At 35.0% G+C, this 19,030-nt stretch overlaps 1 pseudogene; it reads left to right on the forward strand.

Moving 5' to 3' along the window:
• Positions 1-1,409: 1,409 nt before the first annotated feature.
• LOC126728516 (ABC transporter C family member 2-like) lies at positions 1,410-17,560 on the forward strand (annotated as a pseudogene).
• Positions 17,561-19,030: the final 1,470 nt, after the last annotated feature.

Consider the following 19,030-nt stretch of genomic DNA (forward strand, 5'->3'; position numbering starts at 1 on the left):
AGCTATTTAAAATTTAAAATACTCAACTTCTAATCCTTATCTTTTCCTTTATTTTTTTAATAAAATAAAACTTTTAAAATTGTTTAGAAATCTTTCTTACTCAGTTACTCTTTAACTAAATTTAAAAATTTTAGACAAGTAAAAACTTAAAAATTCCTTACACCTACATGTTTAAGGCTTGATAAAAATTGGTTAGGATAATCAATTATCACTTTTATTTACATGTTTCTTTTTTATGAGAAATTCTATTCATAAAATGTAGGGAAGGTAAATACTAGGGGAGTATAAGTGGGGAGTTTTTAAAGCTATTGAGTAGAAGTAGGAATTTATATCGACGTAGAAGTAGGAATGGAGAGTTTTTTATCTATTGAGTAGAAGTAGGAATTTATATCAACGTAGAAGTAGGACGGCATTTCAACGTAGAAGTAGGAATTTATTATTTTTTTAATTTATTATTTTAACCTCATTTTTAAGTTTTAGGTAGGGGTATTTTTGACAGTAAAAAAAGCATTAACTAACTTTCTTTTGTCATTTTACTATTTTAACCCCATTTTTAAGTTGTTGATCAATTAATTTAGGGGTATTTTTGATAGGAAAGAAAGTAATAACTAACTTTCTGAATCTTCTTAATATATACAGATAATATGACAGTTTTTCTAATTAAAATTTTTTTGATTTTTTTGTAATTAAGCTCTATATTGTAAAATTTGCAATACATTTAACATTTTTCTTTTATAATTAGTAACATATTAGTTTATACTTTTAGGGTTTGTTTAGGATCCGCTTATCTTACTGAAACTGAAATTTTTTACTGAAAATATTGTAAATAAAGGTAAAAGTTAGTTGAAATAGTATAGTAAAACCCATGAATAGTACCAAAAAGTGCAATGTGACTCATGAATAGTAGCAAAAATAAGCTGAATAGTAAAATAAGTTGACTTTTTTAATTTGGAGCCAAACTCACACATAATGTTGTAAATTTTGCCAAATGGACCACTCTGATTAAAAGAGTGGCATATGTCATAATTAGCTGAGTCAAATATTTACAATATTAATCTAAAAGGAAAATGCTAAAGCCACCAATTTTTTTAGAAATTGCTATATGATGGTGAGTGGATATTTTTAAGTAAGAGAATGATGTTTATTGTGAGCTTGATGAAAACTAGTAAAAATTTGTCACATCAATATTTTGTAACATATGTTGTAAAATAGTTTTTTTTTTTTTTTTTTCTTTTCTTAATGATGTTGTAAAATAGTTTGTGCATTTAGCTTTGTAAAAGTAGAAAAAATTAAAATAATTTCATTCATTCAAACTTCATCTTCCTCTTCTTAAAAAAAAAAACTTCATCTTCCTTGCTCAGCCGACAGTCACATAGAAGTTTCCGGCTTCGAAGGAACTCATGATCCCCATGGCAACAAATCAAGGTATGATGACTCAAGCAGAGCAATTATGTTTTTAACTCCGTTCTTAATCTTTTTCTATGTTTTTGCTTGTGTCTTCTTCAGGACCCAATTCAGATACTGTACAGAAAGAGATTGAGAAACTGGTAATGGGGAATGAGATAAGAGAAAACTAACTAAAAACAATGAAAAACATTAAAAAAAAAAAAAAAAAAAAAAAAAAAAAAAAAAAACCCAAGAATGAAAACGACTTGATTTTTCAAAATGGTTGATTGAGATGGCTAAGGCTCATATATCAATGACTACGGTTAATGGGGGCCTTAAAGACATTTACTGATAGACCATTTTAGATAAATTTTATTAACATTTCATGGAAAATATAAAAAGTGTCTAAAAATAGAACTTTTTCCTATATCAATTAACAAAGAATTAGAGAATCTGATTGAGGGCATTCCTCTGAAAGAGAACAAACACTATTGGATGAATTTGAAGATGAAGAGAAGGATGGAGTAGAAGAAAATAAGCCATTGAGTTCATGCACAGGAGTTGACTCAGTTAATTTTAACACATGCTATTCTTTTATTGGGTGTGGACCATTGGTCAAAAACTCAAGTGGTCCACCAGGAAAAAATAATAATAATAATAATAATTTCTTCACATAATCTAGTTCTAGTTCACCCACCAAGTAAATCACAAATAATCAATGAGTTGGTGAGGAATGAGAGAACGAAAGCTTTATATCCTTTTTTAAAATCCAACTTTTTATAGGCCAGGTTTTAAATTTTAACTGAAATAACTAAATTTGGTACTTCAATTTGTTATTACCCTCTAACTTTTAGTAGGTTTTAACTCTTAGAAAACTGTGAATAAATTTTCCCAAAGATATTATAAAAGTCAGTACAGATAGATACTTCAAAACCTGGAGACTAGAGAGTGACTTGTGAGTTTAATATGGTTATTAACGTGTCCTAGGCTAATTTCCTATGGAAGATTTTCAATAATATTACAGGCTGAGGAAGCAGCCAAAATGTGATTATGGATATAGTGTTGTTTCTAATCATGTTGTGATTGTATTCTTTGATTCTTTCTGGTCCATTTCCTAAATGTATAGGTAACGCCGTAAAGGGATGCCTTCCTATGCCGCGACGCATTCAATGCTACTTGTGTCTCATTGACACTGCCATTTTCTTGCTTTCTGGCTTTGTCTTTTATAACTCATCATTTTTTATTTATGGTTTTTGTCAATTAGTTTCTTTTTTAGAAATTATTCTTAAAATAAAATCAAATATAAAAAAAGCTGTATAACTCTAATGAATTTGTGTATGTAAATCAATGAATTATTGGCACATGTATTTTTATTTTTAAAAAGTGTGTATTGTAGCTAATAATTAAATATATATATATATATATATATATATATTATTTCCTTGACATGTGGCCTTCGGATGAACAAGACACTTTATTTATTTTTCACTTAAGTTTTTTTTATAACATATTTCACTTAAGTTTAACTTTCTTTGAAAATAGGGGTACATATATTTATAACCAACTAGTAAGTTGCACGGATAATTTTGTGATATTTTATGTAAGACGGTTTTAGATAATGTTATACATATATTATAAAGAAAAGTAAACTAAATTAGAGTAAAGAAATATATATATATTTTGAGATATTAAAAATTAGTTTAGTAGGTTCACGACATATTTGTAGCCTTCTCAAGGTAAGTGTTAAAAAAAGAAAAAAAAAAAGAAACCAAAGATAAATGCAAAAAGTAACGGGACCATGAAAATCAACTAATTTGTGTTGTGTTCACATATTTCATACCATGAAATGAAAGTATGCCAAACCCTCTCACAGTCTTCTACTCATCGATAGTGCGACATTAAGATATGATGTGGACAAATGTGTATTTATGTGTTTTATAGATGATTTAAAATTAAATTATGGCAGAATTTGATTTTACACTGTGCACAAAATATTCTTTCTACCTATATACCCAACACAAAACTATCCAACAAAAGTATCCAAACCTAAATCATATTTAAGCCCCCAATTTTAAAATGAAAAAAGAAAAAAAAATTACCCGTAGGGGTTTGCTAGGGCTATAAACGAGCCGAGCTTGTCGAGTAGTGCATGTTCAAACTTGGCTCATCAAGAAAAATCAAAAGCTTGAGCTTGTGACAAGCCTAAAAATAGTGTTTGAACTTGAGCTTGAGCTCGTGGGAAAGCCAAAAAGCTTGAACTTGGCTTGGCTTGGCTTGATTAATTAGTAAAGCCAAACTTAAGCTTAATATCAAGCTTAAACTCGAGCTCAGATCAAGTTTTTGAGTTTGAGATCTAAAAGAATTACATTATTAAATGCTTAAATCTCTAAAATTAAGAAAAAAGAAAAAGAAAATAGTTTACTCATTTTATCATGCATCTAGTCTTACTTATGATTAGCTTTTATTCAAATTAATAATTTATATAATTAAATTCATTTATTCACCATTTTTTGTCTATAGCTTCAGCAATTGTTTAAAATACAATTTTTACATTCACGTTAGATGGTGAAGGACTAAAAAAATGCCTATTTGTAACTGTAGGGACATGATTTTTAACGACCCAAGGATGACGTTGGGCTCGTACATAAAAGATCCCTCACAATATAATTTATAGAGAATGGGCTTAAAAGGCTTGCCTTTGATCACGGGGCAATGGTCCGGTCCTGATTTTAGGGGGGGGGGGGGGCTCATGTAGAAAGGGGGTTTGGCCTGAACATCCAAGCCCTACAGCGTCGTAGCCTGAAGGGTTGGACTCCTCGGACTTAGTCCGAGGAGCATTAAGTTCTTCCCATTCTTCTCCTCTTTTTTCTCTCCACCTTTTTCTCTTGGCTTTCGTTTCCTTTTATACTCGTATTCCTTCCTCTCTTTAGGGTCCACGTGTAAGTTTTACCTTCGGGGAAGAGGACTTGTTCTATCAGCCCATACCTCAAGTGGTTGGGAGTAGACGTAAAGGTTGAATAGCATGGTCAAGAATAGGGGCTTGTCAGGCACAGAATTCTCTACTACAGTATTGGCAGTCTTTTCACTTATCCTATCCGTGCATTAAACTCATCCTTGACAATAGGTCTCCTCAGATCAGGCCTTGGGCCTTGATATAGAGCGGGCCTGGGTCATGAATTTTCTGGCCCACAATAGCCCCTCAAAATCCTACTGCCCGACTTTTAGTTGGGGAGGAGGGTTTTGGTGACTTTGGGCCCACATCACGGCTCGTTCAAGTTCTGCATTCCACTCATACTTGTGTTTTTACATTCACATGGGAGACGTGCCAAGTCAAGAGTCATCCCTTCGTTCGCGAGTACTCTGAAGTTTCCACAATCGAAGCGCGCCTTCCCGAGAATCTTGAGATCCTACGGTTGTGGATGGTGTGGGAAATTGAGCCAGAGCTGCCTTGTCTGCAGCGCGTCTTGGGAATCTGCTTAAATTAAATTACATGACACCTCCTTACCCTCTATATAAGTAGGACAGGTGGTTGCTCTCCTGGCATATAAACCCTTCTGCTCTCTTCAGAATCATAACCCTTTGTCCATACCCAGTTCCCTCCTCCAGTGTCATCTTCCCTTTGCGCCATATGTTTGAGGCTTGGGTGGAGGTGGAGGAACTTCACCCGCCACAGAGGCACCGGACCCTTCCAAGACGTAAAGTGATGTGGCCTGGGCAGGGGAGGCACAGATTTAAGGTGTCTTCCTGCTTGGACATGGTGGGGACGGTACCCTCCCCTCTTTTAGTCAAAATCCGAAGCAGGTTTTGGTCACGCTAGATTTTTGGTGTGTCAGAAGAAAGATTTTCCGCCATCAGCGCCGTCTGCCTTGTCGCAGGCAAATTTTGGTGTAGGCTCCTCAACTTCCGGTTCCCGGCACCTTCTCTTCAATGGTGTGGGCCTCAAGTTGGGTTCCCTGCACCTTTTCTTCAGCTGCGCTAGCCTGAAGCTGGGCCCTCTCTGCACCTTTTCTTCAATGGTACAGGCCTCACGTTGGGTTCTTTTGCTGCTTGAGTTATGGGCATGTAAAAGTGTTGAGGAATGGTTTTCCTTGAACAAAGTCTTGAAGCAGCAGCCAACCTCTCCTCTATACTACCTCCTCGGCTTTATCTTATTCTCTTGTATCTTTCTTTTCGATTATGTAGTTAGCTTTAATATAAACTGATTCCAGCTTTTCATTGTACGCTGTACTATTTCTTTGTTTTAATAAAAGGGAAATTTATTTACTTGTTTTGAATGTTTTTCTTTTTTGCAACACTACTTTGTGAATGGGTGTGCTCCATGTGTGTTTTTCTTCAATGATACTTAGAGCAGGAAACCTTGAAACATAATCCAACTAATTTTAATTTACCGACATTACCAGGCATAATAACGATAATTCATAGTAAATTAAACTTAGGAAACTAACCAAGATAACAGCTGAATATTCTGTAATAAGTGCGAGGAGACCATCCGAGAACGATAAACTCTAAATAATTCATCCGAGGGGGTAACCGAGCAGTAAGGGACTCCGATTGTGTTTTTGGTAACATATTGCTATATGTTGCATCAATCCCTTTGGTACTGAGGATCCGAGAGCAGACTTGAGAATCCATGTAGTTTAGGAATTAACCCAATTGTTAATGGAGAGTTCTCCTCGGATAGATTCTAAGGTCCATGTAATGTAATTTTTCTTTTAAGTACTTGGTTTCCCTATAGGCTTGAGTCCGAGGACCATGCAAGACCTTGGTTCTGTCCAAAACTTGTAGTTTTCTTTTGAGTACTTGGTTTCCCCATAGGCTTGAGTCCGAGGACCATGCAAGACCTTGGTTCCGTTCAAACTTGTGGTTTTCTTTTGAGTACGTAGTTTCCCCATAGGCTTGAGTCCGAGGACCATGCAAGGCCTTGGTTCTGTCCAAAACTTGTGGTTTTCTTTTGAGTACTTGGTTTCCCCATAGGCTTGAGTCCGAGGACTATGCAAGGCCTTGGTTCTGTCCAAAACTTGCGGTTTTCTTTTGAGTACTTGGTTTCCCCATAGGCTTGAGTCCGAGGACCATGCAAGGCCTTGGTTCTGTCCAAAACTTGCGGTTTTTCTTTTGAGTACTTGGTTTCCCCATAGGCTTGAGTCTGAGGACCATGCAAGGCCTTGGTTCTGTCCAAAACTTGCGGTTTTCTTTTGAGTACTTGGTTTTCTCATAGGCTTGAGTCCGAGGACCATGCAAGGCCTTGGTTCTGTCCAAAACTTGCGGTTTTTCTTTTGAGTACTTGGTTTCCCCATAGGCCTGAGTCCGAGGACCATGCAAGGCCTTGGTTCTGTCCAAAACTTGTGGTTTTTCTTTTGAGTACTTGGTTTCCCCATAGGCTTGAGTCCGAGGACCATGCAAGGCCTTGGTTCTGTCCAAAACTTATGGTTTTCTTTTGAGTACTTGGTTTCCCCATAGGCTTGAGTCCGAGGACCATGCAAGGCCTTGGTTCTGTCCAAAACTTGCGGTTTTCTTTTGAGTACTTGGTTTCCCCATAGGCTTGAGTCCGAGGACCATGCAAGGCCTTGGTTCTGTCCAAAACTTGCGGTTTTTCTTTTGAATACTTGGTTTCCCCATAGGCTTGAGTCCGAGGACCATGCAAGGCCTTGGTTCTATTCAAAACTTGCGGTTTTTCTTTTGAGTACTTGGTTTCCCCATAGGCTTGAGTCCGAGGACCATGCAAGGCCTTGGTTCTGTCCAAAACTTGCGGTTTTTCTTTTGAGTACTTGGTTTCCCCATAGGCTTGAGTCCGAGGACCATGCAAGGCCTTGGTTCTGTCCAAAACTTGTGGTTTTCTTTTGAGTACTTGGTTTCCCCATAGGCTTGAGTCCGAGGACCATGTAAGGCCTTGGTTCTGTCCAAAACTTGCGGTTTTTCATTTGAGTACTTGGTTTCCCCATAGGCTTGAGTCCGAGGACCATGCAAGGCCTTGGTTCTGTCCAAAACTTGTGGTTTTCTTTTGAGTACTTGGTTTCCCCATAGGCTTGAGTCCGAGGACCATGCAAGGCCTTGGTTCTGTCCAAAACTTGCGGTTTTTCTTTTGAGTACTTGGTTTCCCCATAGGCTTGAGTCCGAGGACCATGCAAGGCCTTGGTTTTGTCCAAAACTTGCGGTTTTTCTTTTGAGTACTTGGTTTCCCCATAGGCTTGAGTCCGAGGACCATGCAAGGCCTTGGTTCTGTCCAAAACTTGCGGTTTTCTTTTGAGTACTTGGTTTCCCCATAGGCTTGAGTCCGAGGACCATGCAAGGCCTTGGTTCTGTCCAAAACTTGCGGTTTTTCTTTTGAGTACTTGGTTTCCCCATAGGCTTGAGTCCGAGGACCATGCAAGGCCTTGGTTCTGTCCAAAACTTGTGGTTTTCTTTTGAGTACTTGGTTTCCCCATAGGCTTGAGTCCGAGGACCATGCAAGGCCTTGGTTCTGTCCAAAACTTGCGATTTTTCTTTTGAGTACTTGGTTTCCCCATAGGCTTGAGTCCGAGGACCATGCAAGGCCTTGGTTCTGTCCAAAACTTGCGGTTTTCTTTTGAGTACTTGGTTTCCCCATAGGCTTGAGTCCGAGGACCATGCAAGGCCTTGTTTCTGTCCAAAACTTGCGGTTTTTCTTTTGAGTACTTGGTTTCCCTATAGGCTTGAGTCCGAGGACCATGCAAGGCCTTGGTTCTGTCCAAAACTTGTGGTTTTCTTTTGAGTACTTGGTTTCCCCATAGGCTTGAGTCCGAGGACCATGCAAGGCCTCGGTTCTGTCCAAAACTTGCGGTTTTTCTTTTGAGTACTTGGTTTCCCCATAGGCTTGAGTCCGAGGACCATGCAAGGCCTTGGTTCTGTCCAAAACTTGCGGTTTTTCTTTTGAGTACTTGGTTTCCCCATAGGCTTGAGTCCGAGGACCATGCAAGGCCTTGGTTCTGTCCAAAACTTGCGGTTTTCTTTTAAGTACTTGGTTTCCCCATAGGCATGAGTCCGAGGACCATGCAAGGCCTTGGTTCTGTCCAAAACTTGCGGCTTTTCTTTTGAGTACTTGGTTTCCCCATAGGCTTGAGTCCGAGGACCATGCAAGGCTTTGGTTCTGTCCAAAACTTGTGGTTTTCTTTTGAGTACTTTTTTGTATTTATTTGCTTTTTCGAAGGTCAGCCCCTTGACCATGGTGGGGAGAGTTGGCTTGAGGCCGGAAGCCCCTAGAGCTGCCCGCGCCGTTGGCACTGCAGGGCGTAGCCCCTGGCAGAAGTTTATGTCGGAACAACAACTGCATGTCGCCGAAGATGGAGGAAAATTCGCGAATCTTTGCTTGCTAGAGAGTTGACTCAAACGCCACCTGCGCCAACGCGCAAGCCTTCCCACAGACGGCGCCAATTGTAGGGACACGATTTTTAACGACCCAAGGATGACGTTGGGCTCGTACATAAAAGATCCCTCACAATATGATTTGTAGAGAATGAGCTTAAAAGGCTTGCCTTTGATCACGGGGCAATGGTCCGGTCCTGATTTTAGGGGGGGGGGGGCTCATGTAGAAAGGGGGTTCGGCCTGAACATCCAAGCCCTACAGCGTCGTAGCCTGAAGGGTTGGACTCCTCGGACTTAGTCCGAGGAGCATTAAGTTCTTCCCATTCTTCTCCTCTTTTTTCTCTCCACCTTTTTCTCTTGGCTTTCGTTTCCTTTTATACTCGTATTCCTTCCTCTCTTTAGGGTCCACGTGTAAGCTTTACCTTCGGGGCAGAGGACTTGTCCTATCAGCCCATACCTCAAGTGGTTGGGAGTAGACGTAAAGGTTGAATAGCATGGTCAAGAATAGGGGTTTGTCAGGCATAGAGTTCTCTACTACAGTATTGGCAGTCTTTTCACTTATCCTATTCGTGCATTAAACTCATTCTTGACAATAGGTCTCCTCAGATCAGGCCCTGGGCCTTGATATAGAGCGGGCCTGGGCCATGAATTTTCTGGCCCACAGTAACTATTATGAATGAGAAAATACTAACATGTTTCATAACTTTACTTTAGATGATTGATAGGAAAGGAACATATGTGACCTACTTAATTATTTATTTATTTTTAAATGTAACTATAGTCTAAAGTGGTTCTTGATTAGTTTAAAGGGAAGGAAAAAAGTAAGGTAAATAAGTAGTGGTCTCATGTTGGTCATGTCATTATTAAGATATGTGTAATGAGTATATTTAACTAACACATATAAACTTATATATAAGTTTATGCTTGAATTGTTGTGTATCAAGCCTAATAGCTCACAAGCTTGTTCGTGAACAAATTTTTTTGCTTGGGCTTGGCTTGTTTATTAAACGAGCCTAAAACTAAGGTTCAAGCTTGGCTTATTTATAAAAAAAAAGGGATAATTACACATAACTTATCTGTGGTTTGAGCGAAAATTACTTTGCCTACCCGTGGTTTGAAAAGTGTCATTTAACCCACCTGAGGTATGTTCCATTTGTTTTCCGTAACCCACCTCTGTTAAAATTAGGGGTAAATAGGTATTTTTGCTCACATTTTATATCTCTCTCCTCCCAAAACAAAAAATAGAACAATAATGCAAGAGAAACAAGATCAAAAATTGGTATTTGTCTCTCTCCATTCACACAAATTTTGAACATAAGAACATGAAGAACCCACCAAAGCCATCACCACCACTACCACTGAAACAACACAAATTCCAAAAAAAAAAAAAAAAAAAAAAACACCACAACACCAGCCACCACCATCAAACCACAACAACCCACAAATCACCTGTCACCACCACTACAGCATTAACACATCACAAACCCAAAAATTCCAACCCATAGAACCACCAACAACCACCAAGATCCACACCCATTGCTACTACCAAACCCATCGCCGAATCACCAGCCACCACTGCCAATCAAACACCACGACCCAAGACCAATCTTCAAAACCCAGAAACATCGATCAAACCCAAGACCCACAACCCATACGATATAACCATCAATCAAACCAAGAAACCACAGAAACATCAATCTAAACCCAAGACCCACGCGATATAAACCCAGAAACGACCAATCTTCAAGCCATCGCTGTTAGTCTTCTAGCCTCTGCCGTCGCCTTAGCCGTTGCCATTGCCACTGAGATAAACTTTGTTGACATGGGAGAGTTGATTACAATGATGTTTGGCAAAACCCAGATCCAACCCAACGTCATGCTCCTTCTCAAAACCCAGACCTAATCCAACACTGTGCTCCTCCTTAAAACCCATACCCAACCAACATAGCCAACTCGTGCTCCTCCACAGTCATCACCCAAGCCACCACGACCCAAAGCTACCGACGATTTGAACTGGAGTGTGAGAGATGAGAGAGACATGGACAGAATAGAGAGAGAGAGAGAGGGGTAGAAAGAGCGTGAGGAATAAATTTTTGTGTGTCTCGGAGAGTGAAAGACCGTACAATAGAGTGAGGTTGGTGAGGTCGATTTCAAGTTCAGGGGTTGGGTTCACTGCTTCTGTGTGTCACTGTGATATTCTCTCTCTCTCTTTCTCTCTGTTTGTGTGTCTGCGTGAGGAATAAATTAATGTATTGAGAAGAAAATAAGTTAATGTGATAAGTAAAATTTTCCTTTTGTGTTATTTTCTTTTGAGTGTGTTAAAAAAATATAGTTTGTGATTTATTGGAGTTCTTGAGACAAGTTTCTAAATTCTTACAAATAGCATTTTTTGATCTTATTTTCTCTTGTTTTAGTGTCTCTTTTTTTTTTTTTTTTTTTTTTTTTTTTTTGAGAGGAGAGAGATATAAAATATGAGCAAAAATACCTATTTACCCCTGATTTTAACAGTGGTGGGTTACGGAAAATAAACGGAACATACCTCAGGTGGGTTAAGTCACACTTTTCAAACCATGGGTAAGCAAAGTGATTTTTGCCCAAACCACAGGTGGGTTCTGTGTAATTATTCCTAAAAAAAAAAAATGAACAAATTTTTTATCAAGTTGAGCCTGAGTTGTTTATGATTGGCTTGGTTTATTTATAGCCCTAGAGGTTTCAGCGTCTCAATGGTGATAGGAGGCCAGTATAATGGATGTGGTAACCTTGGCTCCTAGCTTCCTCTTTCTCTCTCTTTCAAACGTTTTGTCAGTCTTAGGTCTTTTATTTTGGTAATATATAGTTAAATAGTGTGTTATTTTTAACAATTTATAACATTTTTTATGTCTCTCTATCTCTCTTCAAAGCCTTATGTGGTTAGTTATTATTATTAGTCCTTAATTATTATTATTATTATTTTGCTTTTTAAAAATTACTAAAATGGTGGGTATGCTAAAAGATGTGAAGAATAGAGAAAAGTGCGGTGTAAGTTTAGGAAATTAATGAGATATTAATAAGATAACAGTAAAATAAGTTAATCTGAACATTTAGGTAACAGTGAAAAAAACTTAATGAAAGAGGTAAAAAAAATGTTAAATGCAAAATTAAAGCACCACTTGGCAGGACCTCATACTCTCCCACATGAAGTCTCTGCTTTTATTTATATATTGATTGATTATGAATGCCATGCCATAAAGTTGTTTATAGAATCTCTTCTGTATATTTGGTTCATTCCTGCACTGCAGTGAAGCTGCAAAGCTCTCATTGTTATGGCTCTTCTTATTCTTGTTTTTTCTTTATAGTACCGGTTTATGTCAACTCTATTATTCCATAAACATAAGAGAAGATGCGAATCAGGTTTCTGTATTCTTTTCTTGTCCTGTGTCTTCTATTCAGCAACCAAATGGAGGAATGTTGGATTTTCTTTCACTTTTTCTCTGTTTTCTGATCCTTGATAAAAGTTTGATTACTATTCGCAAAATAGAGATAGGTTACTTTTCTTTCATGTTTACCAAGTTATATTGATGGAATTGGACTTGAATAGTTGTCTTGTATCCACTCTTTCCTATTTGAAATATGAGTATGGCTTGCTATTGTTTCAGGGAATTGAGTGAGCACAAAACTCTGTCAAACACCCTATAGATGTGTCTAGCAAAAGAAAATATTAGTGTGTAATGTGGCCTCACAAGCAAAGATTTTTAAAATAGGACCAAATATGGCTTTTGAGCCGTTAATTTGGTATTGTCAACCTGTAGCAAATGGGGTATGGACCAAAGCAGTGGATAGTGCTTTTGGCTCATCCACACCGTGTGCAATTGACTCTCTAGTGATCTCCATTTCTCATTTGGTTCTCCTTGGCCCGTGCTCTTACCGAATATGGCTGATAAAGAAAAATTCCATAGCCAACCGGTTTCATTTGAGGTCAAATTATTACAATTATATTACTATTTTCGCGTGTATTCTAATAAGTATTACTGTTTATTAAAAAAAAAATGTTAGGATTGTCATATATGTTTCCTAAAAAAAAAAAAAAACATTATTATATATATGGTGTCAATACAAAGAATAAATTAAGAGATACCTTACTGTGATCTCATATTTTCTTGCCTCTTAAATTACTTTCCATTTAAGGGCATGAATTAAGAGATACTTTACCATGATCTCATATTTTCTTGCCTCTTAGATTGATTTTCATTTAAGAGCATGTTGATATTTTTGCCATTGATCTACAAGCCTCCAAAAATAATTCTCCTCAAAATTGTTATTACATTGCCACCATAACAATTTATTATACATATATAATTAGTGAATTCAAATAAAAATCTAGAAGCATTTTTATTTATTTATTCATAGATAAGAAATATATATGTTTTTTTTTTTTGGACAGAAAAGCGGTAAAGAAATATATATGTAACAAGTTCTCAAATAATTTATCAAATTTATATATATATATATATAACAAGAATATATATATATATATATATAATCATATCATATGTACCGTAAACATTTGTATAGTCTTAAATTTTTGTTCCTAAGAAAAATAATTAATAAATAAATAATTTTCAAAATAGCAATTAAATAATCACATATCACATAAACTTGAAGTTACCATAAAATTAAAGAATAGTTGAGATATATTGCCCCGATGATATTTTAAAGTTATCTCATAACATGAGAAACAAATTACCGTCAATTCATGAGCTTTTAGATGGCAGAGTTAAGGCATGGACCAATTCACTATTTTGAAACGAGACATGCCATCTATGAGATTTCCGATGTAGTAGACTAACAACATTGTTCATGCCGCCCCTAAGATACAACAACCCATACATCTTGCTGATTATTCATACAAGCCTATACTGCTTGTAGGATATGAAGCTCTCAAAATAGTACTTTATTTAACCCAGAAATATAGTGTAGTAGGGATATAAAATTTTCATTATAAGAAGAGGAAATAACTATAAAAGTGTTTTAGAACCACTAAACGTTCATATAGTCAATACATTTCCTTACCAATATTAGGAAATGTATTTGGTAAGGAAATATTGCTACATACATTGAACCACTAAACGTTCATATAGTCAATAATACTTATAGTCATACAAATGTTAACATTATATACAAAATAACTAACAAATTAATACAAATATAAAGACTTTGAATTTGGTAAAGAGAAAATTGATTTCATCAAGTCACTTGAATAAGCATTTAATAAATATATTATAATTTTTATAAAAATATTCTAACAAAGAGTAGTGGAGAGATGAAAAGGTAAAAGAGAGGAAAAATGGTTGGAGAAATTGTAATAATAAGTTGGGAATTTAGTTATAAGAAGAAGAATTAAAAGAGATGATATTTTATTGTTAAATAATGGACTTTCTAATTCACCTTAATGATTAAATGCTAATATAAATATATGAAAAATAAGAAAGAAAAATGATAATCACATGGCCTCTAATGTGGCTCAATTAGAGCGTAACAACAACTAGTCCATAGTATGTTAAATTAAACTAAGAAAAAGGTATTTTACTAGTCCATATATATATATATATATATATATATAATTTTTAATATGAGAAAGCCTTTTGTTACACATGTTCTAAAAAATCGAATCTAGAAGTTGATTTATAATTTCCTCTTTTACTACACATGCAATATACATTAGGAACATAAACATACATATGCACATATGTATATGTATATTTTTGCACCATTCATCATTTCTAAAACCATTTCTATCATCTCCATAAAATATTTTAGCCGAAATCCAACCCCATCAATTATCATTTTGAGTTCAGGTGCTCTCTCTCTCTCTCTCTCTCTCTCTCTCTCTCTCTCTCTCTCTCTCTCTCTCACATTTATCACTCAATCGCCCAAACCCCAATATCTCTCTTTGTCGTTCCCCCAAGTTACCTAAATTATTAATATTTTAATATAGTATAGTAAATTTTTTTAGGATATAACTTTTTTTCCCAACAAAGTTTATGTTGAATCATGGTGAGAATTAGAGTCATTAAGTTCATTGAAAGAAGTGAGCAGAGGGTCGATGATCTGTGAGAAATAAGTTCACGAAGATTGGGGTTTAACTGTAACTATTTAAATTTTTTTGTTTTAGATAGTAATTGAAAGGAGAAAAGAAATAGCTCTATTGCATATATATATATATATATAATTTTTTTTTTCTTTTCAAATTAACTTCAGCCTGTAAGGAGGAACCCACCAAGTTAAAGGAAATGAGATATAAGAAACAAAATATAATTATCATTGTTTATATGTTTATAAATATGTTAATTTTTTTTCCTTATAATATCTCATAGATTTATATGTCTATAACCATTTTTAGAATTTCTTTTGTGCAAAATATTGATTTTAGCTTAATGATTAACATTTTAATATACATAGAAAACATTTTCTTTTTTAGATAATATAACTAAAACGATGGAGTTCGAATTTGAAGGTTATCCTGTTATTGTCCATCTCTCTTCTACTTCCTATTAGAAAATAAAGGAGTGTACAATGAAAGAAAAATGTAATTCAGTAAGCAAAAAAAAAAAAAAAAAAAACTGCCAAATTCGTAAATTCTGCATAATCCCATACAATACTGTTAAGACTGAGTTTCATTCAAACTCTCAGGGTAGCGGTTTACCTCATATGTCAATAAGCTTCTTAATTCCCCTTCTTAAATAGCTTGAATTTAAGAGGATAAACCTCTTTGTTGACCCATCGGGCAACCAATATTGAAAAATAATTAATCTGAATTAATTATTAAAAATAATAGGAGGTTTAGCTTCTTTTGAGGATTTTATTAACTCGAGCTTTAGAAATTAAAGACATTTAAATTTTGTTTACGGGCCTCGCATTCATTTGTAGTCAAAGGGTTGTTTACTCAAATTTAAATACTCAAAGTCCAAAGGTTTGGAACTTATGTCACTATGGGTCATAAATTGTCTTATTACTGTTGGTTATGAGTATTATTTGGTTTTGTTGGTTATGTGTGCGATTTTTAAAACTTTTACTCTTGTAATAATACATGAATATGAAGAATTTGGAGTATGTAAACATAACAATAAACATATAATAAAACATATCAAGGATATTCGTTATAATAACATTTAGTTGTGATCTAATGATTTGAGGCAAAGAAGTCACACATTTAAGTGGAATAGATATTTTAGTAGAGACATTTTGCTATGATATAGGCATTGTTCAAGATGTAATGTACAATTATGATTTTCAATTCAAATGAATTTTCCAAATATTCACCGTTAAATAAATTTATATAAGATTTTAATTAAGGTAAAAATTATGTCATCTTATGTAGGAAATTTATATGATATGTTTCAATGATTTCAAGATTTATTCATTACAATAACGAGTATACGCAAGTTTCTCTATGAATGAATATCCATGTGAAAACCATAAATACATTCATATACACAAACACAAACATAAACATCATTCTCCACAAATGTGTGGACCAAAAAAAGTATTAGCAATTTCTAAAATCGAAGGATATAATCTCTATTTTTATGGAAAATTAACATATGAGGTATAAATATCTAATTCTTTAATATAAGGAAAAATAAAATATCAAAATAAAAAGTAATAATAATAAAAGAATTGACCATTCTTGATTAACTTTAACTCAAATTGCATGTATAACTTATAAATAAAAAATAATGATAACAATAAGAGAAAGAAAAAATATAAAATATTTATAAAAAAATCACCTCTTCTTTTACACCATTCATCTTTTAAAAAACCGCCTCCATCATCTCCATAAAAGATTTGAGCCAAAACTTTTTACGCCATTCATCTTTTAAAAACTGTCTTCATCATCTACATAAAAGATTTGAGCCAAAACCCAACTCCATCAATTATTAGTCGGTATTGTTCGTTGAATGATATGCTAGTGAAAGAACTTGTAACAATTAAATAAATACATTCACAACAAATCTATATATAATATAAAATTGAAACTAGTTTTACATGTGCATCATATAAAAACATTATAAACCAATTTATATATATAGAAATAAAATTGAAAATTTTTTGTTCGATCAATCTAATACCTAGACTCCAATTTCATTTTTGAAAAGGTATAAAGAAAATGCATAAGGTCATAAATTTAGTTGAAGGCAAGGGGTCATTTTTAGTTGCCATTTTGCTTCAACCAATGTTAACCAGAAAGTACTTTCACTTGAGTTGTGTCAACTGTCAAGGTCTCAGAGGGAGGAGAGAGTTTCAGTGTTGGACAGAGGCAGCTGTTAAGTCTAGCTAGAGCAATGTTGCAAAGATCAAAGATTCTTGTTCTTGATGAAGCTACTGCAGCTTTTGATGCTAGGACCAAAGCACTTATCCAAAAAACCATTCGTGAAGAATTTAAATCCTGCACAATGCTCTTATTGCTCACAGACTAAATACAACCATTGACTCGGATCGAATTCTTGTGCTTGATGCTGGTCAGGTATGCCCTCATTAATGCTATTCTTGCAGAAGTGTTCCTAACTCAAGAATCAACTAGCAAATTTCATGATAACTTAAATATTGATCTTTCATTTATTTCTGATCTCAGATTAGACTTTGCACCATTGATTTCAGGTTTTAGAATATGATACACCAGAGGGAACTTTTATTAAATGAAGAAAGTGCATTCTCTAGGATAGTCCAAAATACAGGGCCTACAAATGCTCAGTATTTATGTAGCTTAGTACGTGGAGGTAAAGAAAACCAGTCTAGCAGCGAAGAAACCAAGCAGCTCGATGGCCATTGGAGATGGCTGGGTTCTTCCCACTATGCTACTGCTGCCCAGTTTGCCTAGCTGTTAGCCTCACTTTTTCCCAAGATGACCTTCAGAGGTCACACATTGAAGACAATATAACATCCTCCAGAAAACAAAGGATGCAATTATAACAATGCAGGGAGTTATGGAGGGGAAGCATGACTAAATTATAAATAAACACTAAATCAGGACCCATTTTTACAAATAGTTGATGGCCCTCTCTCTACAAAATCATTGAAGGTCAGTTTTAATAGCTTCTCAGCATACAAAATACCATCTGGAGGCTTTTTATGTAAATATATGCTTACTCCAATGGAAACTTGCATGTTTCTGAATTTGTATATGGTGGTGCTTCTAGGAATGGCTCATTTGTTTATTTCTTTCTTCATTACTTAACCACAAAATTCTATATTCTCACCCTTTTATGTCTTGTTATATTTGTTTATCTGCAAGTTCAATCAATGCTTAACCATGTGAACTTAAACACAATTGTTGATGTAACCGCTTTGGTAAGATATGGTAATTAAGTCTGCCTGCCCTTGTATTCACAGTTTTTAAAACATTTATTTATTAACTCTTAAGTTTAGGTTTTTTTTTTTTTTTTTTTTTTTTTGGAGGGGAACTCTTAAGTTTAGTTAATCTTATTAATTCATTTTTTATTTACATTTTTCTCCTTTATGTTTGGGAACCCTTCTAGATCTAGATAAAACAAAATCAATCCAGAATAAGTCCGAATGAAGAGCAATGTGGCTGTGGAGATTATTGGCTTAATTTGTGAACTGTGGTGGACAATGGAAGCTTCATGGTGGTGGTGGTGGTGTGGTTGAGTTATACATACTTACATAGTGGTGAAGATGGTGGTGGCGTTGAAGGTGAGTCTATGGTGGGCCAGTGGTGTAGGTGTAAAGGTAGGGAAGAGGGAGAAAAACATTTATATATTTATATTTTAAAAAAATAATATTTAAATAGAATAGAGAATCAAATATTAAGACTATATAGGTGTATATTTGTAAAATTAATAAAAGTGAAAATTTTAGATTAAATTTGGCAAATATTTCATTGAACCTGATATGAATGTTGTTATAGACTCTATTACAATGTATCAAACATGTCATTAGTTTGATAAAATTTGGTTGTCGCAAGATAGCAATTACATGCCTTAGTCCACACTCTCAAGACCCGATGTAACCGCTTTGGTAAGATATGGTAATTAAGTCTGCCTGCCCTTGTATTCACAGTTTTTAAAACATTTATTTATTAACTCTTAAGTTTAGGTTTTTATTTTTTATTTTATTTATTTTTATTTTTTGTTTTTTTTATCCGAATGAAATTCAAAAGAAAAACCATGGGTGTTGGGAATTAACCCGAAATTCCCAATATGTGAGAAACAAAAAATAGAGAAAATACATGCCAAAGAAAACAATCACACGCACAAGACAATATATACGTGGTTCGGCAACTTGTCTACGTCCACGGAGTTGCAGGAATTTCACTATTATTAGGGAAAAT

This window comes from Quercus robur, chromosome 5 (assembly GCF_932294415.1).
Source record: "Quercus robur chromosome 5, dhQueRobu3.1, whole genome shotgun sequence".
NCBI lineage: Eukaryota > Viridiplantae > Streptophyta > Magnoliopsida > Fagales > Fagaceae > Quercus > Quercus robur.